Source organism: Euprymna scolopes, chromosome 46 (assembly GCF_053919585.1).
Source record: "Euprymna scolopes isolate OS-2025 chromosome 46, ASM5391958v1, whole genome shotgun sequence".
In the NCBI taxonomy this organism is placed as follows: Eukaryota; Metazoa; Mollusca; class Cephalopoda; order Sepiida; family Sepiolidae; genus Euprymna; species Euprymna scolopes.
The window spans coordinates 37,527,572-37,554,451 of NC_136527.1; positions in this window are offsets into that span (position 1 = coordinate 37,527,572).

Here is a 26,880-nt window from a genome sequence, read left to right on the forward strand (position 1 = left end):
AATTTAACATTTAATGTTGTCATATCACTGGTGACTTGGATGGGCGCATTTGCACGACTGGTTTTGTTGATGTTTCCAAACCAACTAGTTTATCCACGAGAAAAGTGTGTTAGAAGGTCAGTAGAATTACACCTCACACAAATTATTTTCATCTGATAATAGATATATTTATTCTAAGTAAAAAAATTCGTTCACAAAAATATAAAATCCCTCAAAATATAACGACTACACAACTTACTATCTACATCGAGGCTGTAAATAGCTAATCAGTTTATAATTGTTGAATACCTTTTGTAGAAGTGCGGAAATTGAGAAATAAAGCTGCATTATCTGGAAAACGTTTTCTTTTCAAAATCATGGTGAGTGTTCTCCATAGGCTTCAGTTGTTAGGCTGATTCCTCTGAAGACATCACATGATTTTAACTTGCAGAATACATGGGTCGGTTGCCATTACCTTTGAAAGTGCAGTGATATCTGACTCGCTTGTTTGCACCTATACACTGTCCTTAGATCATCTACATCAGAGTTACCTTCTCCTAGATGCATGTCTTTACTAAGACGAAAGATGCATCTCTCCTGGTGAATTAATGCATCACTAGTGAACTAAAGTATCACCTGTACATTTTTTATGATTCGGCACAGTACATACAGCAACTAGCCTTCCCAAATGGTCACCCATCTGGTACTGGCCAGGCTCACCATTGCTTAAGATTGGTGTGGTGGAAATCGGTGTCAACATAATTGTGCTGTATAATAATAATAAGCTTCTGTAATTGTAGTCATAGAAGAATGTGAGCATGACGTTGCCAACAACAGTCTGCATCGTTATATTTTTTGGATGTGGTGAGTCCAAGCGCTCCCAATGTATCAACTGGGTTTGTACCATGGTTCACAGTTGGCTCATCAATAACAGATGTATTTTAATTCTCGTTGTGAATGGAACATACAACCAGATGCTATAAAATTGATGTTATGACAGACGTTCAATACTTAATGCCTTGGTCTAATTTCTCATATAAGCTGATTTCATAGAAATAGAAAATTAATAAAAACAGATGACAGACATTCACAAAATATAAAATACAGAAGACCTACATTACAAAAATATTTTCATTTTTTTTATTTTACTTTGTAGGAGCCGGAAGTTATGACAACAGTGTGTGGAGTTTTGATGCTGGAAGTTTTGACAACAGAGTGTCAGGTTTTTGAGTTGGAAATTTTGCCAACAGTGTCGAATTTATCTGATAAACTGTTAGTTTAAGCATATACTTTAGGTAGTTTTAAAAGATCCTCACTTGATTTTATTCTGATATGATTTATGGATAGTTTTTGTCTTTTTTGTGTCATATTCTTCAGTCAAATTCTCAGAAATCAAGGGATTCCCTACGTAGGGGTCCTTCTCGAACTCTATATGAGATACATGAATAATTCAATGTTTGGTGCTAATGCACTTACTGATCTGCGCTATTTTTTAAATCGTTTTTCCAAGTTTAATTAAAGTTTTATTATATGCTTTTTTATTCAATTGTAAGGTTAAAGTACAGAATAGGTACAAAACACTCTCCTTTCCCATGCTAAGAATGGATTTTTAAATAATAACGTTATTATTTCAGCACAGATCAATAAGCGCATGAGTACTGAATGTTTTATTGTTCTTTTCTCTTCCATGTGTTTTGCATATGAAGCAACAATGCAAAGAACCACAGACTTCACACTAATTGTTTTTTCCCTTTTATAAATTTAGCGATCTTATTAAAATTCGGTCTATTTTGTGGAATTATTTTAATCCCTCCTGCACTTGGTTCGCCAAGTATATTTGGCAGGTTGTTTTTCTCTAATTTCAATTGCTCCTATTATTACTGGAAAAGAGATTTTCCCAAGATTCTCGTTCCTTTTAAGATCCTTGTTATTTCGTTATCTTTTCCTATCACTCTGTTTAACCTATTATTTTTTCCCTTCTTTTTGCATATCATTATGTCAGGTTAAATAGCTCCCTTTAGTAGACACGATGCTGTGTGAATTGTAGAGTGATAATCAGTCCTGTATGACGTGTCCAACTTTTGTTCCCAGCACCTAATATTCAACATTTTACAAATCGCCATGTCGATATATTTACACATTCAATATTCAAGATTTTACAGATACTTAGGTCGATATATTTACACATTCAATATTCAACATTTTATAAATCATCATGTCGATATATTTACACATTCAATATTCAACATTTAACAGATCATCATGTTGATATATTTACACATTCAATATTCAACATTTTATAAATCATCATGTCGATATATTTACACATTCAATATTCAACATTTTACAGATCATCATGTTGATATATTTACACATTCAATATTCAACATTTAACTGATCATCATGTCGATATATTTACACATTCAATATTCAACATTTTACAAATCATCATGTCGATATATTTACACATTCAATATTCAACATTTTACAAATCATCATGTTGATATATTTACACATTCAATATTCAACATTTTATAGATCATCATGTCGATATATTTACACAGTCAATATTCAACATTTTACAAATCATCATGTTGATATATTTACACATTCAATATTCAACATTTAACAGATCATCATGTCAATATATTTACATATTCAATATTCAACATTTTACAGATCATCATGTTAATATATTTACACATTCAATATTCAACATTTTACAGATCATCATGTCGATATATTTACACATTCAATATTCAACATTTTACAGATCATCATGTTAATATATTTACACATTCAATATTCAACATTTTACAGATCATCATGTCAATATATTTACACATTCAATATTCAACATTTAACTGATCATCATGTCAATATATTTACACATTCAATATTCAACATTTAACAGATCATCATGTCGATATATTTACACATTCAATATTCAACATTTTACAGATCATCATGTCAATATATTTACACATTCAATATTCAACATTAAACAGATCATCATGTCGATATATTTACACATTCAATATTAAACATTTTACAAATCATCATGTTGATATATTTACACATTCAATATTTAACATTTTACAGATCATCATGATATATTTACACATTCAATATTCAACATTTAACAGATCATCATGTCGATATATTTACACATTCAATATTCAACATTTAACTGATCATCATGTCAATATATTTACACATTCAATATTCAACATTTAACAGATCATCATGTCGATATATTTACACATTCAATATTCAACATTTTATAAATCATCATGTCGATATATTTACACATTCAATATTCAACATTTAACAGATCATCATGTCGATATATTTACACATTCAATATTCAACATTTAACAGATCATCATGTCAATATATTTACACATTCAATATTCAACATTTAACAGATCATCATGTCAATATATTTACACATTCAATATTCAACATTTAACAGATCATCATGTTGATATATTTACACATTCAATATTCAACATTTTATAAATCATCATGTCGATATATTTACACATTCAATATTCAACATTTTACAGATCATCATGTCGATATATTTACACATTCAATATTCAACATTTAACTGATCATCATGTCGATATATTTACACATTCAATATTCAACATTTAACTGATCATCATGTTGATATATTTACACATTCAATATTCAACATTTAACTGATCATCATGTTGATATATTTACACATTCAATATTCAACATTTAACTGATCATCATGTCAATATATTTACACATTCAATATTCAACATTTAACAGATCATCATGTCAATATATTTACACATTCAATATTCAACATTTAACTGATCATCATGTCAATATATTTACACATCCAATATTCAACATTTTACAGATCATCATGTTGATATATTTACACATTCAATATTCAACATTTTACAGATCATCATGTCGATATATTAACACATTCAATATTCAACATCTTACAGATCATCATGTTGATATATTTACACATTCAATATTCAACATTTTACAAATCATGTTGATATATTTACACATTCAATATTCAACATTTTACAAATGATCATGTTGATATATTTACACATTCAATATTCAACATTTTACGAATCATCATGTTGATATATTTACACATTCAATATTCAACATTTTACGAATCATCATGTTGATATATTTACACATTCAATATTAAACATTTTACAGATCATCATGTTGATATATTTACACATTCATTATTCAACATTTTACAGATCATCATGTTGATATATTTACACATTCAATATTCAACATTTTACAAATCATCATGTTGATATATTTACACATTCAATATTCAACATTTTACAGATCATCATGTTGATATATTTACACATTCAATATTCAACATTTTACAAATCATCATGTCGATATATTTACACATTCAATATTAAACATTTTACAAATCATCATGTTGATATATTTACACATTCAATATTCAACATTTTACAGATCATCATGTTGATATATTTACACATTCAATATTCAACATTTTACAAATCATCATGTCGATATATTTACACATTCAATATTAAACATTTTACAAATCATCATGTTGATATATTTACACATTCAATATTCAACATTTTACAGATCATCATGTTGATATATTTACACATTCAATATTCAACATTTTACAAATCATCATGTTGATATATTTACATATTCAATATTCAACATTTTACAGATGATCATGTCGATATATTTACACATTCAATATTCAACATTTTACAAATCATCATGTTGATATATTTACACATTCAATATTCAACATTTTACAGATCATCATGTCGATATATTTACACATTCAATATTCAACATTTTACAAATCATCATGTTGATATATTTACACATTCAATATTCAACATTTTACAGATCATCATGTTGATATATTTACACATTCAATATTCAACATTTTACAAATCATCATGTCGATATATTTACACATTCAATATTAAACATTTTACAAATCATCATGTTGATATATTTACACATTCAATATTCAACATTTTACAGATCATCATGATATATTTACACATTCAATATTCAACATTTTACAAATCATCATGTCGATATATTTACACATTCAATATTCAACATTTTACAAATCATCATGTTGATATATTTACACATTCAATATTCAACATTTTACAGATCATCATGTTGATATATTTACACATTCAATATTCAACATTTTACAAATCATCATGCTGATATATTTACATATTCAATATTCAACATTTTACAGATCATCATGTCGATATATTTACACATTCAATATTCAACATTTTACAAATCATCATGTTGATATATTTACACATTCAATATTCAACATTTTACAGATCATCATGTCGATATATTTACACATTCAATATTCAACATTTTACAAATCATCATGTTGATATATTTACACATTCAATATTCAACATTTTACAGATCATCATGTTGATATATTTACACATTCAATATTCAACATTTTACAAATCATCATGTCGATATATTTACACATTCAATATTAAACATTTTACAAATCATCATGTTGATATATTTACACATTCAATATTCAACATTTTACAGATCATCATGTCGATATATTTACACATTCAATATTCAACATTTTACAAATCATCATGTTGATATATTTACATATTCAATATTCAACATTTTACAGATCATCATGTCGATATATTTACACATTCAATATTCAACATTTTACAAATCATCATGTTGATATATTTACACATTCAATATTCAACATTTTACAGATCATCATGTCGATATATTTACACATTCAATATTCAACATTTTACAAATCATCATGTTGATATATTTACACATTCAATATTCAACATTTTACAGATCATCATGTTGATATATTTACACATTCAATATTCAACATTTTACAAATCATCATGTCGATATATTTACACATTCATTATTCAACATTTTACAGATCATCATGTTGATATATTTACACATTCAATATTCAACATCTTACAGATCATCATGTTGATATATTTACACATTCAATATTCAACATTTTACAAATCATGTTGATATATTTACACATTCAATATTCAACATTTTACAAATCATCATGTTGATATATTTACACATTCAATATTCAACATTTTACAGATAATAATGTTGATATATTTACACATTCAATATTCAACATTTTACAAATCATCATATCGATATATTTACACATTCAATATTCAACATTTTACAGATCATCAGGTTGATATATTTACACATTCAATATTCCACATTTTACAAATCATGCTGATATATTTACGCATTCAATATTCAACATTTTACAAATCATCATGTCAATATATTTACACATTCAATATTCAACATTTTACAGATCATCATGTTGATATATTTACACATTCAATATTCAACATTTTACAAATCATCATGTTGATATATTTACACATTCAATATTCAACATTTTACAAATCATCATGTTGATATATTTACACATTCAATATTCAACATTTTACAGATCATCATGTCAATATATTTACACATTAAATATTCAACATTTTACAAATCATCATGTCGATATATTTACACATTCAATATTCAACATTTTACAGATCATCATCTTTATATATTTACACATTCAATATTCAACATTTTACAGATCATCATGTTGATATATTTACACATTAAATATTCAACATTTTACAGATCATCATGTTGATATATTTACACATTCAATATTCAACATTTTACAAATCATCATGTCGATATATTTACACATTCAATATTCAACATTTTACAGATCATCATGTTGATATATTTACACATTAAATATTCAACATTTTACAGATCATCATGTTGATATATTTACACATTCAATATTCAACATTTTACAAATCATCATGTCGATATATTTACACATTCAATATTAAACATTTTACAAATCATCATGTTGATATATTTACACATTCAATATTCAACATTTTACAGATCATCATGTTGATATATTTACACATTCAATATTCAACATTTTACAAATCATCATGTTGATATATTTACATATTCAATATTCAACATTTTACAGATGATCATGTCGATATATTTACACATTCAATATTCAACATTTTACAAATCATCATGTTGATATATTTACACATTCAATATTCAACATTTTACAGATCATCATGTCGATATATTTACACATTCAATATTCAACATTTTACAAATCATCATGTTGATATATTTACACATTCAATATTCAACATTTTACAGATCATCATGTTGATATATTTACACATTCAATATTCAACATTTTACAAATCATCATGTCGATATATTTACACATTCAATATTAAACATTTTACAAATCATCATGTTGATATATTTACACATTCAATATTCAACATTTTACAGATCATCATGATATATTTACACATTCAATATTCAACATTTTACAAATCATCATGTCGATATATTTACACATTCAATATTCAACATTTTACAAATCATCATGTTGATATATTTACACATTCAATATTCAACATTTTACAGATCATCATGTTGATATATTTACACATTCAATATTCAACATTTTACAAATCATCATGCTGATATATTTACATATTCAATATTCAACATTTTACAGATCATCATGTCGATATATTTACACATTCAATATTCAACATTTTACAAATCATCATGTTGATATATTTACACATTCAATATTCAACATTTTACAGATCATCATGTCGATATATTTACACATTCAATATTCAACATTTTACAAATCATCATGTTGATATATTTACACATTCAATATTCAACATTTTACAGATCATCATGTTGATATATTTACACATTCAATATTCAACATTTTACAAATCATCATGTCGATATATTTACACATTCAATATTAAACATTTTACAAATCATCATGTTGATATATTTACACATTCAATATTCAACATTTTACAGATCATCATGTCGATATATTTACACATTCAATATTCAACATTTTACAAATCATCATGTTGATATATTTACATATTCAATATTCAACATTTTACAGATCATCATGTCGATATATTTACACATTCAATATTCAACATTTTACAAATCATCATGTTGATATATTTACACATTCAATATTCAACATTTTACAGATCATCATGTCGATATATTTACACATTCAATATTCAACATTTTACAAATCATCATGTTGATATATTTACACATTCAATATTCAACATTTTACAGATCATCATGTTGATATATTTACACATTCAATATTCAACATTTTACAAATCATCATGTCGATATATTTACACATTCATTATTCAACATTTTACAGATCATCATGTTGATATATTTACACATTCAATATTCAACATCTTACAGATCATCATGTTGATATATTTACACATTCAATATTCAACATTTTACAAATCATGTTGATATATTTACACATTCAATATTCAACATTTTACAAATCATCATGTTGATATATTTACACATTCAATATTCAACATTTTACAGATAATAATGTTGATATATTTACACATTCAATATTCAACATTTTACAAATCATCATATCGATATATTTACACATTCAATATTCAACATTTTACAGATCATCAGGTTGATATATTTACACATTCAATATTCCACATTTTACAAATCATGCTGATATATTTACGCATTCAATATTCAACATTTTACAAATCATCATGTCAATATATTTACACATTCAATATTCAACATTTTACAGATCATCATGTTGATATATTTACACATTCAATATTCAACATTTTACAAATCATCATGTTGATATATTTACACATTCAATATTCAACATTTTACAAATCATCATGTTGATATATTTACACATTCAATATTCAACATTTTACAGATCATCATGTCAATATATTTACACATTAAATATTCAACATTTTACAAATCATCATGTCGATATATTTACACATTCAATATTCAACATTTTACAGATCATCATCTTTATATATTTACACATTCAATATTCAACATTTTACAGATCATCATGTTGATATATTTACACATTAAATATTCAACATTTTACAGATCATCATGTTGATATATTTACACATTCAATATTCAACATTTTACAAATCATCATGTCGATATATTTACACATTCAATATTCAACATTTTACAGATCATCATGTTGATATATTTACACATTAAATATTCAACATTTTACAGATCATCATGTTGATATATTTACACATTCAATATTCAACATTTTACAAATCATCATGTCGATATATTTACACATTCAATATTCAACATTTTACAGATCATCATGTTGATATATTTACACATTCAATATTCAACATTTTACAGATCATCATGTTGATATATTTACACATTCAATATTCAACATTTTACAGATCATCATGTCGATATATTTACACATTCAATATTCAACATTTTACAAATCATCATATCGATATATTTACACATTCAATATTCAACATTTTACAAATCATCATGTTTATATATTTACACATTCAATATTCAACATTTTACAGATCATCATGTTGATATATTTACACATTCAATATTCAACATTTTACAAATCATCATGTTGATATATTTACACATTCAATATTCAACATTTTACAAATCATCATGTCGATATATTTACACATTCAATATTCAACATTTTACAGATCATCATGTTTATATATTTACACATTCAATATTCAACATTTTACAGATCATCATGTTGATATATTTACACATTCAATATTCAACATTTTACAAATCATCATGTCGATATATTTACACATTCAATATTCAACATTTTACAGATCATCATGTTGATATATTTACACATTCAATATTCAACATTTTACAGATCATCATGTCGATATATTTACACTAACTTGTATAGTAACCATCCTCTAGAATAACCTGACATCTGTCATTGCTGATATCCCACATTCTTAGAAGCATTGGTCATCAAGCTCATCATGAGCAGTCATTATAATTCTCTCCTGATGATAGTGAAGCCATCATCATTTAAGCCAGTCTATAAAGCAACCCTTACTCATGGGCAAATAAATCCAGAAAATACTTGTCATGCTATTGTTTGGCCCTATTTTCTGTGATGGAAGTTCTAGAGTACTTTTAACACATCTTTTGGGCAATTTCCATAGCCTACGTTTTCTGCTTGTTATATATGTAAGACAGTGTTGGGAAAAATGGTTTGCTGGTTTTGTGATAGAGGCTGTCAAGCTGGCTCTTGTTTTGTGATGCTGGTATACCGTTGTTGTGGTATGGATATTGGAAGATCGTCAGATATTGTTTCTTGAATGTATAAAGATATGATGCAATGCATCTGACTTCTGTTCGAAAAAAAGAATGTAGTTAGTTTCCTATTTTGACAAAAATATAGTTAGTCTCCCGTATGTTCAATTTCTGTGCAAAAGAACGACATACTTAATAAGAATTTGGTTTATCTCTTTTGTTTTCATTTTCTTATTACTTTGTTTTCACTTGAGATGTTGCATTCTACCGGATGACAAACAGTCTCCCATTAGTTCAGTTACTCTAACTGTGAGGTCTTTTTAATATTCTAACCGTTGCTTTAAGTGTTATTGCTTTATTTCTCTTGCACTTGGTTCACCTTATATATTCGCTAGTTTTTGACATTCATTTCATTAGCCTGGTTGCTCCTATAATGACTGGTATGATTGTTACTGTCTTAAGATTCCAGTTTCTTCACATGTACTTAATAAGTTCTTGGTATTTTGTTATTTTCTACCTCTCTGATCTATTAATGCCAGCATCATTACACACGCTTACTTCAACTAGATTTGCCACTTTCTCCCTCTGTCAGGGTTAACAGCCTCATTTTTTTAGGTATGTAGCTGTATGGCCAAACAAAGTTGAAGTATGTGCAAAAGAGGAACCCATACTTAACAAGGATTTAGTTTCTTCGTATGTCTTTTCATATGAGTCATCAAAGTTGATCTCACTGCAAAAGAAGAACCACATATTTCACAAGAATGTGGTTTCTCTCCCGTATGTGTTTTCATATGATTCAATAAATGTGACTTCTGTGCAAAAGAAGAATCACATACTTTACAAGAATGTGGTTTCTCTCCTGTATGTGTTTTCATATGACTCAACAAAGTTGACTTTTGTGCAAAAGAAGAACAACATACTTCACAAGAATATGGTCTGTCTCCTGTATGTGTTTTAATATGATCCAACAAATGCGACTTCCGTGCAAAAGAAGAACCACATATTTCACAAGACTGTGGTTTCTCCCCTGTGTGTATTTTCATATGAGTCAACAAAGTTGACTTCCATATAAAAGACGAACAACATACTTCACAAGAATGTAGTTTCTCTCCCATATGTGTTTTCATATGATCCAACAAATGTGACTTCCATGCAAAAGAAGAACAACATACTTCACAAGAATGTGATTTCCCTCCCGTATGTGTTTTCATATGCCTCAATAAAGTTGACTTTTGTGCAAAAGAAGAACAACATACTTCACATGAATATAGTTTTTCTCCTGTATGTGTTTTAATATGATCCAACAAATGCGATTTCAATGCAAAAGAATTACCACATATTTCACAAGAATGTGGTTTTTCTCCTGTATGTGTTTTCATATGAGTCAACAAACTTGACTTCCAGGCAAAAGAAGAACAACATATTTCACAAGAATGTGGTTTCTCTCCCGTATGTGTTTTCATATTAGTCAACATATATGACTTCCATGCAAAAGAAGAACCACATGTTTCACAAGAATGTGGTTTCATATGACTCAACATATATGCTTTCCCTGCAAAAGAAGAACCACATATTTCACAAGAATGTGGTTTCTCTCCCGTATGTGTTTTCATATGACTCAACATATGTGACTTCCGTGCAAAAGAAGAACCACATACTTCACATGAATGTGGTTTCTCTCCCGTATGTGTTTTCATATGATTCAACAAAGTAAACTTCTGTGCAAAAGAAGAACCACATACTTTACAAGAATGTGGTTTCTCTCCTGTATGTGTAAGCATATGACGCAACAAATTTGACTTCATTGCAAAAGAAGAACCGCATACTTCACAAGAATGTGGTTTCTCTCCCGTGTGTGTTTTCATGTGATTCAACAAATTTGACTTCGATGCAAATAAAGAACCACATACTTCACAAGAATGTGGTTTATCTCCCATGTTTGATTTCATCTGATTCCACAAAAAGTATACTGAATTGAGTGTATGATAATAAGATTATAAGTTTCAACCTTTGATAATTTCTATGAAGAAATTTAGAATTATTTTCAAACTTTTTCAATTACCAATGAAGAAAGGTCCTTCTCATCCATAAATGGATTTCTTTTCAGTGTTTCAAATTCTGGAAATATACAATAAATTTCAACAAATATAATTCATGCGGTAAAATACAATTTATTATGTTGACTTTTATTAAAAATATCCACAACATTCAATATTAATTTAAAAAAAGAGTATAATTTCATGCAATACTGGTTAGTTAACAAATTGTTTCTATTGTCAAATATTAAACTAAATTTTTCTCATTTCTTCATTTTAGAGATGAGGATTGATTATTCAGATTTGGATTCTTCAGAATATTGTTCTCATTTCGTATTGTTAGTGATGGCTGAGTAAAAATCCTATGTAATTTGAAATTTTATTTTCAATCTCACTGAGAATTGGAACTTCAACTTTCAATAACAACTTACAACTGATTCTTAAGTCCTTTAACTATAGAACCAGGGTTTTTGCAGGTAATCCTAGTATAAATTTTAGAAACCATTTTGTTTCCAAATGTTATCATTATTTTTTACGACAGCCATATGTTTTTAAAAAACCACAAATTTGAGCTAAATTAAATATAACTTCTAATTCACCTATACATCGTATGATTCACCTTTTATACCTCTATGATTTTACTTTCTCATATTTAACTTTTAATTGGCATAGTGTTCACGTCAATTTAATTTTCCAGATTTAAAATTTCATCATTGTGTTGCTGTTGCTTGATGTAGTGTAGAAAATGCTCAGTGAACATTTTAATGTACTTTGGCGAATTAATTCGACCTTGAAAGCGAGATATAGGCCCTTAACCATTAGCACTAATAACGCCCATACTAAAACTGAACCTCTAACACCTTGCAACTGTAAACCTAGGATTAATGCGAATTACTTTGTTAGATAAACCAGAAAGGTGGAGATCACAAAGAGAACGTCGAAGCATATTGACTAAATGTAACGTTGTATAACTTGAAACGACAACAATTACTATTAGTGATGCTTCTTTGCCTAAAGGGTGGATACTTTAAGGTATGTTAAAGCTCATTTTTGCTGCCATACATATTCCGCCATAACTGATTTTTCAATCTCTCCAATGTTTTTAACCTTACAGTTAGTGAATGACATGGCTCACATTTGTATAATTTTCCACATTCATATGGAATCTCTTTGTCATGATTTGTCCATAAACCGATTAACACATACATGTTTCTGGAAAGTCGAACCACTCTTGAATACTAACCTGACGTTTTATAGATTACAGATTCTTTCAATTTTTGCTGCTAAGTCCTGCTTCTATGGTATAAAACCTGCTATCCATACTACAGAAGCGATTTAACTATCTTGTTACATCTTGTGTCTTGCTCTCTGGTTTTTCTTAAACTTTCCACCTCATTTTAATATGTATTATTTTCATATTGTTATTAGTACATATTGTTATTAGTACATATTGATTTTGCTAAGTGTTTTAGGAAACAGACTGTTAGTTTCTTTACATTATAAAGATTGTGAGAATTGAAGTTTTGATACTGGCTACATATTTAAAGATATATTGAGTGTAATTAGAGTCTTTTTATGATCTTAACTCCATGTGGCATGACATGACTTGGAAAACAAAAGAGACAAGAGTTTAATTGGTGTCGTGTGCTGAATGTTCACACACGCAAACAGGCATGACAGCTGGTAGCAAATCCACTGAAGGATGGAGGAAGCTTGTCAGAATTGATATCGTCAATAGTAAAAAGTCAATTATATTTCACGGGTGCAGCTGTCAAAAGCGAGCGCACCTGCTAAAAGCACGACACATACACAACCTATAGAAAAAAGCAAAAGACGAGAGAGGCTTGCAGCCAGTCAGCAATCAATACCACACAAAGTATACAAGTTTAACAAAAAACTGACTGCGAAACATCCATTTCATTTGACGCCATTTTATGACCAATTATTCTAACAAAGAATAAGGAAGCCTGAACGGACGATAAACACATGATAAAATTTTCTGTGAAGTTCAGCAAAATGAAAAACAAAACAATAATTTAACATAGTAGTTTACCATGTTTAAATATGTATATCAATAATATATATATATATATATTATTGATATTTATATATACATATATAAATATGCATGTGAATCATATAGGATGACAAAAACATATACATATGCTCCAAATTTTTAAGTTAAGCTATTATATATATATTTAAATATGCATATAAAAAATAATATATATATATATATATATATATATATATATATATATATATATATATACCTAAATACGCATGGGACGCACATAGGATGACAACTTTTAAAATTCATTATTTTTTTCGTGTTTCTTAACAAAAATGATCTTGTTCTTTCGTCAGTTTCGTTGTTATAATGAAGCAGCAGCTATTTTTATAATTTCAAATAGAAAAGACAGTGGCTACAGAAAGTGGGTGGAGAGAAGTATTTTAGGGTAACCGTAGCAGTGAATGAGGACAAACGTCAGATAGCTCTCTTAACCACATGGGGCCTGATCGAACAATTCATGAACAAAAAAGGCAGTGGGATCAGAACAACAAGAGGGAAATCTCTTTTTAAGAAAACAGTGCTTTTGGAATATAAAAGAGACAGTGATTAAAGGAGGTGGATTGATGATGTCTAGTGGTATTTCAGAGTGACCGGAGCAGTGGATGAGGAAAAATGTCACATTGTTCTACTAACCACAAGTGGCCAAGTTGGACAATTCATGAACAGACTCATGTTGAACAATGAAAGTTAAAGATGAGTAGACTTGAAGAGGTCCCTAGAGGATTACTATCGAAGACTACTCAGATAAAAACAGTACTGGGATTCTTTACAGAGGATCTCAGTGATAGGGAGGTGAGGACAGTTGTGATGAGACATGAGCCACAAGGTGTATCAGAATGCCCTAGCAAAAGTTAAATGGAAGATCTGGCTCGACATAAGAAAACCCCATGGAAGTTTGTCACATGAGACAGTAGATTTTTGTTGAGACTATGGGTCCAGCCAGTCCCCAAAAATACGGAGACAGACGTAAAAGAGGAAAACAATTAGAGAGTAAGGGACTAGTATATACAACTAGAGAAGTAAAGAGGCAGGTAGATAATTAGATATTAGTTATTGTGGTGAGGTGGCCATATACAGAGATTCTGCAGGAAGCATATCCAATGAAACAGGGGCGTTTCATCCGTGTGATGCCTGATAAATGATACAAGGGCATCAATGCACATAGTTGGTAAAATGGGTGTATCAATCTCCTTTTCAATAAGAATTTAGGGAAAGAATTATAGAGCTCTGGTGGATAGAGGAGCAGAGTTGTCAGTAATAATTTTTTTAAAGCACTTAGACAGGGACCTAACTATGTAATGAAGACCTTAGTTTAAGAACAGCTAATGGGCCCCCATTAATTGTAGAAGGGTTCGTTTGATTAAGATTAGGGATAGGAAGTCTGTCCATCTACAAGGACTTCTTTGTTACAGAGAATCTCAACACAAGTGCTATACTAAACCGAAAATTAAAAAAAATGGGTTAGGATGTACTTTGATTTAGAAGCAATAAGAATATTTGATGAGTATATCACTCTGGAAGATTATGCCCATATTTCATCAATAGTTCAGTTAGCAATGAGAATTACATTAAAACACCTGCATCTGCATACATACTTGAGAAGAAGCTTCAAAATAACTAAGTGTAGTGTGACTGGTAACATTTTCGAGATTACCATGAATGATGAACAAAAGAGGAAAAAATTGAAGGGAATAAAAATACCTCAAGAATTCAAGTTGGAAGTTGATATGTTGCTGAAGTAGAATAGAGATTTTTCTTGGACAGAACCGATACGCTGGAGAAGCATATCAATACTGGAAGGCATGAACTCATACTGAGACGCCCGTATTGAAAACCACTAAAGAAATAAAAGTTGGTAGACTTACAGAATAGACAAAATGATGTGGACAGGTGTGATTGAGACATTGAATAACCCGTGGAGTTTTCTATTAGCGTTAGTAGAAAAGATTTTGTGTATAATTTCGGGTTTAAAGAAGTATGCCTTTTGCACACATTCCTTTTCCTTTTTAAAAGAGCTGAGTTTTTTTTTCTTCTTCGACATTTTGTTACTAACATCTCTTGCGATTACTGCTAATAATAAAAAACTGAGTTCATCTGCCACCCAGGTTTATTTCAGTTTAATGTGATGCCGTTTGGACTTGCAAATGCATCCAGGGTCTTTCAGAAATTAATGTCCATAGTTATACAGGGACAGGAAGATTATGCATAAGCGTATTTGGATGATATTTTAGATTCTCAGAGACGATCACATAGATAGATATGTAATTTACTTAATTTTCTCAGATACGATTACATAGATAGATATGTAATTTACTTAATTTTCTCAGATACGATCACATAGATATGTAATTTACTTAATTTTCTCAGATACGATGGAAAGTCACTTAGATCACATAGATAGGGTACAAGCCAGTTAACATTTAGTTTGCTTGATGTGGAAAGATGCAAGGTTCCAATGGGAAAACACATGCCTAAAAATGAAACTTGCAGATATTGTTATACTGGTTTATGTTGAGGAATGCCTGTTGCAAATTGTCTATGATCAGAGGAAGGGTAAAGCGATTAAAAACCAATTTACTTGTTACCACATAAAGTTAGTGATATGCAGACGAGATGGTCTACTATAGGAAAAGAAGCATACACGATAAACTATGCCCTTAATAAGTTGACTCACTATTTGCATAGTGCAAAGTTCCTTATCTATACTGATCACAGACCTCTAGAATATTTATTAAACTTGTCTATACAGAATAGGAAAATACAGACGTGGGATTTTTGAGTATGGCTGCATATAACTGCACCATACAGTACTTGAAATGTAAGAAAAATATTTGTGTGGATCAATTGTCATGCACCGTAGATTTGAGATGAGACAATGATGTTCCCCGCTAGAAATAGATGGTAGTGCAAAGTTCTATCTATATACTTATCCGTAGGGAAACGTGTGACTTACCTTACTAGCATATGTGCATAATTCAATGGGTTGGTCGTGGAATGAAATGAATGACGAAGAAAGAAACAAAAATGGCTGCCTTATTTCTTTATATGCCTGCAATGTGACCACCCGATATGCAAATGAGATGCTCCTGGTTGGAGATAAAAGAGGGTTGATTTTTTAGAGGGACGTTCATTTTGAAGTTAAATTTCGAAAAAAATAAGTTGAATTAGAAGTTTGTTTGGAGTTGAGAGAAGGTGTGTTACATATACAAAAGTTTGGAAGTTGGAAGTTTGGATAACAGTGTCAATCTTACCCAGGAAATTATTGGTGTGATGGGCGGAAGAAATAACACTCAAGTTATTGAATTATAAGATATTTCAGCTCTCAGTGTGTGGTGACTCGAAAGGCAGAAAATGGACAGATCTCGACTTTTGCTTGATACTTGAGTTTGATGGATCTACCACTGGACCGTCTGTCGTCGAATGGATTGAAAAGGCTGAGAAGATCTGTACACTGTGCAGAATTAAAGAACCAGCCACAGTCATTCCTATGAGGTTAACCGGAGGGGCCTATGCAGTCTACCAGCAACTCGGGGATGAACCAGAGGTGGATACAATCAAACACAGCCTGTATACAGCGTTTGGTACAGATCCGTTTGTTGCATGGCAACAGTTCACGAGCCGGCAACTTCACCCCGAGGAAACGGTTGATGTGTACCTAACCAACTACGAAAGTTGTCAGTACCATTTGGCAGGGTCAACGATAAGATATTAAGATGTGCCTTTTTAGTAGGCTTACTTGAGGAGGTCAGCAAACTGTTGCAGGCATCGTCACAAATTGATGAATTGACAACAGATGAGTTATTAGCCTGAGTTCGAAACATCTGTAAGGAACAGTAGCCAATTGCAGCAGTAACTAGTATTGAACATGCAACAGTCGAACCGCATGGAAGCAATGTAGATTCTCTCCCAGGTCGTAATAAGCATGTAGGTTCAGTGTGCTATAAATGTGGGGAGGCCAATCATTTTGCTGAGTGCCGGAGTAATAGGAGGTGTGTATATCCACGAGCACAGAGAACAGTACAATGCTATCGCTGCAATAAGTTTGGGCACATATCTCACAACTGGTCAGGAAACAACACTGGGGGGCAAGGTACTATCGCCACCCTCGCAAACCAATAAACACAGGATTACTGGTCACTGGCGTTAAAATTGACGATGTGCAGGGTTCATCACTCAGAGATATCGGTCTATAGTTAGTGCACATTACTGCCAGATGTGGTGGAAGCAACCAGTCAGTATTATGACGATCAATGGTGTGGTGAAGGGACAGTCACGATCTGTACTGAGAAGGGTGACACAGTTGATTGGAATTGATGCAATACAAGCACTAGGAGGCGTCATAATCACAGCGACTGGAGATGTAATATTTGGAGAAGGGAAAGAAATCTGTGCAACCATGTCTATTGAAGAAAAGGACAGGAATGTCGTCTGGGACCATCCAAAGGATTAATTCCACGCATGGCTTTTGAACAACCTACTAAAGACAAAATTTGGCCCGTCATGGACTACCGAGAATTGAATCAACATGTTGATGCTTTCACTGAAAATGCAGATGTGTGCACTGCTAAACTAAGAGAGTGGCGTCAGAAAGGGAGTAATGTAGCACTGCTGGATTTGAAGAGAGCCTACCTGCAGATACGTGTCCATGAGTCATTATGCCAATTTCAGACAGTGATAATCAAGGTAAAACCATATTTTTTGACACGTTTAGGTTTGGGCCTAAACGTAGCACCCTTAATAATGACAACTATTATTAAAACTGTTTTGATGCAGGATGAGACCACAACAAAAGCTGCTTCAGCTTACATTGACGACATCTACATTAATGAGGATATAGTCTGCAGATGTGGTTTGAGCAAAACTGGAATCGCTTGGATTAATAAGCTAAGACCCTAAGCGCCTAAAGGATTGAGTGCCCGTGTTAGGCCTAGAGGTCTACGAGAAGGGCAATACTTTGCGATGGAAGTGAGGGAGCGTGATTCCAGAGTTACCCAGTTTATTGACAAGATGCATTGTGTTTTCTATTTGTGGTAAATTTGTACGACATCTACCTGTCTGTGGGTGGCTCCGATCAGCAACAGGAGTATTAAAAAGACGAGTAACTGCAGTAACCAAAGGATGGGACGACATGGTGGATGATGATTTTCTCCAGCAAATGATGGCTGAAATATTGTCAATAGTACATAGGAACGACTCTGCCCAGGGAAACGTCTGGAAACGAACTGAATGCATGGGTTGAAGCAAGTTCACTGGCTACACAAGTGTAGTGTTGGAACAATTGGGTGCTGTTGTGGAAGATGCATGCTGGCTTTGTCCAAAAAATGATGCCCAGTATATAAATTTGGCAGAACTTGATGCCACGTTAAAAGGGCTTAATCTTGAATTGCAATGGCAGGCTAAGGTTGTGCATCTCCACACTTACACATTGTGTGTTTATCACTGGTTGACCGACACCTTCACTGGAAAGGCTTGGGTTAAAACTAGAGATGAAAGTGTTAGTGCGAAGGAGACTGGCAATAATAAAGCGTCTAGTTGAGGAATACAGCTTGCAGGTGGACATTACCTGAGTTTCACCAATGCAGAATTTGGCTGATAGCGTGACTAGAGTACCAAAGAGGTGGATTGATGTCATGAGGCAAGGATCTGATCCCCCACAACAGACATGCATGACCGTAACAGATCAATTAACACCTGACCAGATCCGTATAAGACATCAGCAGAGTGGACATCCCGGAATTTGGAGGACAATATATTTTGTCCGAAGAGTGTGTTCTTCAACTACAAGAGCATCAATCAAGGCAGCTATATACTCATGTGAAGAGTGTCAGCGAATTGATCCGGCAAAAGGGAAGCATGAGGTGTTGGACAATTGGTATCGAGTAGGAATGACACAACAGGATGAATCTAGCATTATACAACAGTTGAGAGCTGTCTTTTTTGAACTTGGTGCACCTCTTGAAATTCTGACTGTTAACGCCACTACGTTTTGATGTCAAGAATTTCAGAAATTCACGCAGGAATGAGGGATTAGAATGCATTACCGATGTGCATATTTTCCCGAAGGTAATGGTATAGCGGAGAGGTGTCACCGCACCATTAAAAGAATTGCGGCAAGTAAACAGTGTTCTATTCCAGAAGCTGTGTACTTGTATAATGTGACACCAAAGGACGATGCAACACCAGAAACTGCACCAGCTAATGGGATTTACCGCTATGAACAGCATATAAAAGGAATTGATGTTACACCATCAGAGGTTAGCATTGTCAATACACCATATCAAGTGGGAAACCGTGTTTGGGTAAAACCCCCGAATACTGGGTGCACTGTAAAATTTTGCAGAGGAAAAATAGATAAAATCATAAGTCCTGAGACCATGTTGATTGATGGTCTACCACGTCATGTAAAAGATATCCACACCTGTTATACCTCTGATTCTGAGGATAATGAGGAAGATCACATACAGTTCAGCGATGATCCTGATCACCCACTGCCCCTACAGGTGAGCATAGAAACACTCCCTACAGGTGGCAATAGTGATGAGAACGATGGGCATGAAGTAATACCACCAGTTCTTCATCGAAGTACCCGATAAAGACAAATACTGCCCACCTGCCGTGATTGTGAAACACCACCTATAGCACCACAAGAGGGGATGATGGAACATACTGAGGAAGATGGAACCGAGGAAGTGATGCCTCCGATTCTTCAAAGGAGTATCTTACAAAGACGGATACTGCTCCCTTGCCCTGATTGTGAAACACCACATAGGGAACTACGAGAGGGGATAATGGAACAGACTGGTGGCAATAACGGTGGTAATGAGGAAGATGGCAATGAGGAAGTGCTGCCTCCCATTCTTCAAAGAAGTACCCGACAAAGACGACTGCCCCACTGCACTGTGTGTGATCATAAGATCAGGGGGAGTGTAGGGAAACGTGGGGCTTACTTAACTAGCACATGTGCATAATTCAACGGGTCGGTCGTGGAATTCAATGAATGAAGAAACAAAAATGGCTGCCTTATCTCTTTATATGCCTGCAATGTGACCACCCGATATGCAAATGAGATGCTCCTGGTTTGAGATAAAAGAGGGTTGATTTTTTTAGAGGGACGTTCATTTTGAAGTTGGATTTCGAAGAAATAAGTTGAATTAGCAGAAGCATGTTTGGAGTTGAGAGAAGGTGCATTACGTATACAGAAGTTTGGAAGTTGGAAGTTTGGACAACAGTGTCAACCTTACCCAGGAAATTATTGGTGTGACAGGCGGAAGAAATAACACTCAAGTTATTGAATTATATTATCACAGATCGCTAGAATATTTATTAAACTTGCCTATACAGAATAGGAAAATACAGATGTGGGATTTTTTAGTCTGGTTGGATATAACTGCACCATAGAGTACCTGAAATGGAAGGAAAATGTTTGTGTGGATCTCTTGTCATGCACCGTGGATTCGAGCTGAGACAATGACGTTCCCTGGTAGAAATAGATGGTAGGAATTATTTGGTAGGTGCAAAAAACTCAAATCGTTTGGAGCCAAAATAGTTTGCGTCATATAAAAAGGTTGAGGGTTCATCAGTATTGCCCGAACCTCCTATGATTTTGAGTGTACATTTAAGAGGCAGATAAGGGCATTTTTAAATTTAAAAATGCGGATGGAGAATGGTAAATCGTCTTAAATGGGGGAAAAATAGTTTATAGTGATAGACAAAATAGTGTATTATTTGCTGAATCCCAACGATTAACTATTGATAAGGTTATATGTATCGTTGCATCATAGAAAAAGACTGTTAGTGTAGTATGATGACAATAATGGTCACATAGGTGTGGAAAAGACGTTTCACACCAATAAATTTAAGGAGGTGAATGAATACATAGGCAAATGTATTTCATGCCAAACCAGAAACCTGAGAAAACAACAACCTCAAATGCAGAAGTGTGGTTTGCCTCGTTTTCTTTTTGCAAAACTGACATTTGATATTTCCACCCCCTACCCTACAGTTTCCGGTAACTAGTACATAGTGATTTTCCTCGATATGTATAGTGGTTGGCCAGAGACTTTTGTGATCCCTAATAAGAAGGCAAAAATGGTGGGGCATTTGTCGTTGCATGAGATTTTCCCAAGATTCAGGGCACAGACAATGGGTCCAAAAATGTTAACAAAGTGATTAAGAAGGCATGGGAAGACCTCAACATACATCATGTGACCACGTCATTTTATTTTCCCTAAAGTAACAGAAAATAGAAAAATTTCATAGGATGATGTATGACATTTTAGCGAACAATAAACAGTCATGGCATTTATACATAAACCAAATGTTGGCGACTGTCAGATTCCATGTGAGCGAAATAATGAAATTCTCACAATACTTCTTGGCCTACAACAGAGACGTGATCCTGCCATTAGAAAATATATTAATACCTTGTAGAGTATACTATGGTAATGAGCAACACGATATCACTCTAAAAGATATGCATCCATCCTTTACTGTGGTAAGGGATAACATTCGGAAAGCTACAAAAAAATGATAGAGGACTCTGATAAGAAAACAAAGTCCATAGATTTTAAGATTGAAAACCTGGTTTATTATAAGAACCACCAGAGGCAGGGAACGCTAGATGTATGTTGGAACCATATTATGTGGTTATAGAAAAAATAGGCCCAGTCTCATATTGGATTAAGTACCAGTTGATGGGCTCTATGACAAACGTGTGTGCGTAACATTTGTGGGAAATGTCAATCAAGGAATGGGAAATTCCCAGAATGAAAAGACCATTAAGAAAAAGCACATGAGTTGGATAACAGAAGAAGCTGCTATCTTAATATGGAGGAGTCGACATGAATGGGAAATACCAGATGAGGAGTCTGACGATGAAGAGGAGAATCATGACACAGAGAATAACATCGAAAATTGCATATATTTTAGACACAAGTTATCCCCTATTTTCATCATTTGTAGATGTCAAAGACGTTATTTGGATCCATCTGGAAAGGCCTGAAGCAGATTCAGTGTTTGGAAGTGGGGAAGAGGAACAAGTGAGATGGAATTTATTAGGTTGGGTAAGATCTATTTTCTGTTTTGAAAAGAATATTCCTTTCTCGGGTTCGTTCCATGCATGATTAAAAAAAGTACAAAACAGATCATGAGAAAGACAAAAGAAAATTATTTAAACTTTATGCAAAAAGAAAGTAATTGGACGGGTTTTGACTCATCTGCAGTTGAAGAGCAAATGTTCGAAAAAAATGGAAAGGAAGTTGATGAAAAAGACACATGCATGAAAGGGCATTTCTGAGAGACATGTTCGACACCGAAGTGATATTTTGAAACACAGTGTGTTATTGGAAATTACTGGAGTAAATTCTTTTGTATGCACTTATAAAACACTGTTCGAGTGTAAGAGTTACATTAAATATTCTCATCTCTATAAATGATCTGAGATTTGAATCCAAGATCCCAGTGACTGTGCAAGTTGCTCTATTTCTGAGCCATAACCCAAAAGGAGCACCTCAAGGTTTGGTGGAAACCATTATTTCTATAGCAGCAGCACCGACACCTCATAGTTTGAGATTTTTAATTTTTGGTTTATAAGCTGTGCTGATTGCTTCTAGCAATCAACTTCCCTTCTAGCTTACACATTAAAAGGACATTTCTCAGGCTAGCTGAGCACATGACAAATACAGAAATGAAAACATTCATAAAAGGGTTAATGAATGGGAACTCTCTTTCTTTCCTGGTACTGATAACACACTGAATGGGGTTTCTAGTAACTAATTTCCCTGTTTCATTGGCATAGAAATGGCGACAGTCTGCATTGCACAATTGACCATCAACAATAAAACCAACAGTTTTGCCATTTTAACTATTCTTTCCTTTATTTTTTGTTACACTACCAACTCTTTGAAGTACACACACATGCTAGCCAAGTCAGTTACAATTTTCCCCACACAAATTCACAACATCCACTTATGAAAGCCCCATTAATAATAACTCTAAACTTTTCATCTATCACATTTAATTGCTTAATTGGTGGAAACATGGATCCATTCTACAATCCTTTTCTTATTTTATACATTTTTACAAACGAATAAAATTAATAAAGTTGCCTTTAATGTTAGAATGAGACTTTGTCTTTCTATACTACAATCCTTTTAGCAGATAAATATAAATTAGCAAATTATGGTTAAACCAATAATTTCTCGGGTAAATTCGATACAATGCTATCAAAAACTTGCAACTTTAAAACTTGAAACTGTTGTCAAAACATCACACTCCAAAACTCGATGCTCTATTGTAAAACTTCCAACTCCAAAATTCAACACTCTTTCAATTTGACTTGCACATGACTACGTATATAGCACACCTTTATCCAACTTGTTCTGTTTGTTTCACAAACGGGTTTATTCACCCATTTCATTTACATAGAAATAATGAATCTGTATTGCACAAGTGGCCCTCTGTTAAAGAATAGCAAGGCAGAAGCAGAAAATTATCTGTTGATCTGTCTATCTGGTTATCTAATTATCTGTGTCTATCTGTCTATATAATTACCTATCTAGTGATGAGTTGACAACAGAGATTTGAAGTCATTTTCGATGACATGTTTTGTGTTCCAGTTTGTGCAAGCATAGCTGAAGTTGGATTACAGACGCCGAGAAAGACAGATGGGATTAAATGTGTCACCCCTGTGAAGGAGAAGTCTCGAAATGGAAGCATAGAAGAAATCCCCAATCCAAAGATATAAAATCCTACAATGTCCTGGGTCCTGTCTTGAAGCGTTCCTTTAAACAGATTCGAGCTCCCCAAGGATGTATGACAAACCTATCAGAATTAGCATAAACAGGTATGATGTCATGCTATGTTATATATGTAAATATGTTGACATGCAAGCATACATTGACACCCAGAAGAATCATGCGCATCTACAATAAACATTAAAGATCTGATGAATTGTCCGTTACACAACAAACACAACATACATAGTGTGGTTAGAAGCAAGAAAGACAGGTCTCACTGTGGGTGCTCAGTGAGTGAGTTCAGGCGAAGAAAAGAAAGAACAAACATGGCGGCCAGCATTTTTATTTCGTCCGTTCTCGCGTAATCTCGTGTGTGCGTGAAGATGGAAACTATAAAACGATGTTCATTTCTCGGTGCTGGGAGATTATTCCCAATCAGGCAGGAGAGAAGGCAACAAGAGTAGAGACAGAGGACTGTAGCAATAATCTTTCTTGACATTCTGTTTGTATATTTGAGGTGAACCCCCCATTATACTTCAAGCTATTTCGGCGATGGCCAATGCAGGCTTAAACAACATGATTAAGCCTTTTAATGGCGACGGTGATGTGGTGGCGTGGTTTAAAAAAGTGGACCTTGTAGCAAGGATTCAGAGGCTGGATGATGTGGCCGCAGTAATATCACTGTTTCTAGAAGGGGACGCACTGGCCCTCTATTTGGAGCTCAGTGAGCATGAACAGGGTGACGCGGACGCCATCAAGGGTCGACTGATTGAAGCTTTTGCAGAGGGGCCTTTCGAGGCCTTTAATAAGTTGAAAGAGAAGAGGTGGACTGGTGAATCTGTTGATGTCTACGCAAATAAGATAAGGAGATTGATTGAGTTATCGGGCATCAGGGGACACACCACAAGTCATGTAGTCAAGATGACTTTCGTTACCGGGTTCCCGGAAGAGATATTGAAAAGGTTGAAGCAGGTCCTGGGAGTGGAGATGCTGGATGTGAGTGAGCTGCTTAAAACCGCAAAAATCTTGGTGAGCACCCAGCCCACGGAGCCTGGAGGAACGACAGCAACAGTACAGCAGGATGTGGGCAGGAATCTGCCGAACCCAGGGATGGCATGCTTCAAATGTGGGGGACCACACATGAGAAGAGACTGCAGGAAGTTCTTTCAATGGACAGTGTGTTACAAATGCAATCGGAGAGGCCATTTAGCGGTAAAATGCACAAGTCCGGGAAACTGGCGAGGGGAGGCCGACGCGCCAGCGGCCGCCCCGATTCAAGAACAGAGGCGCACCCGCAGCAGATGCCCAAACAGAAGATTGCGGTGGAAGGACGGGAAGTTATGGCCCTGATTGACACTGGCTGCACCACTACCATGGTGCACACTACCCTGGTCGGAAGATGGAAAGGGAAGGGTGAAGTAGTGGCATTCGATGGGTCAGGAGTTAAGTATCGAGGGAGGAAGACCGTCACTATTGATATTGCTGAACGTCGGTCGGATGAGGGTCCATGCAATTGACACTGATCGCCTGGTGCCTGACGTCCAAGCCATCATTGGAAGGGATGTTATATGCTGCCTTGGATATGTTACCATCACATGTAACAACGTGAGGTTCGGACTAGCTGAGTGCGCAGTGACGGAGCAAGCCCCCAGAGGGATCAACAAGATCGGGGAGGAAAGAAAATTGTCAATCAAAGATCAGGACTTCCAAGCCGAATTCGACG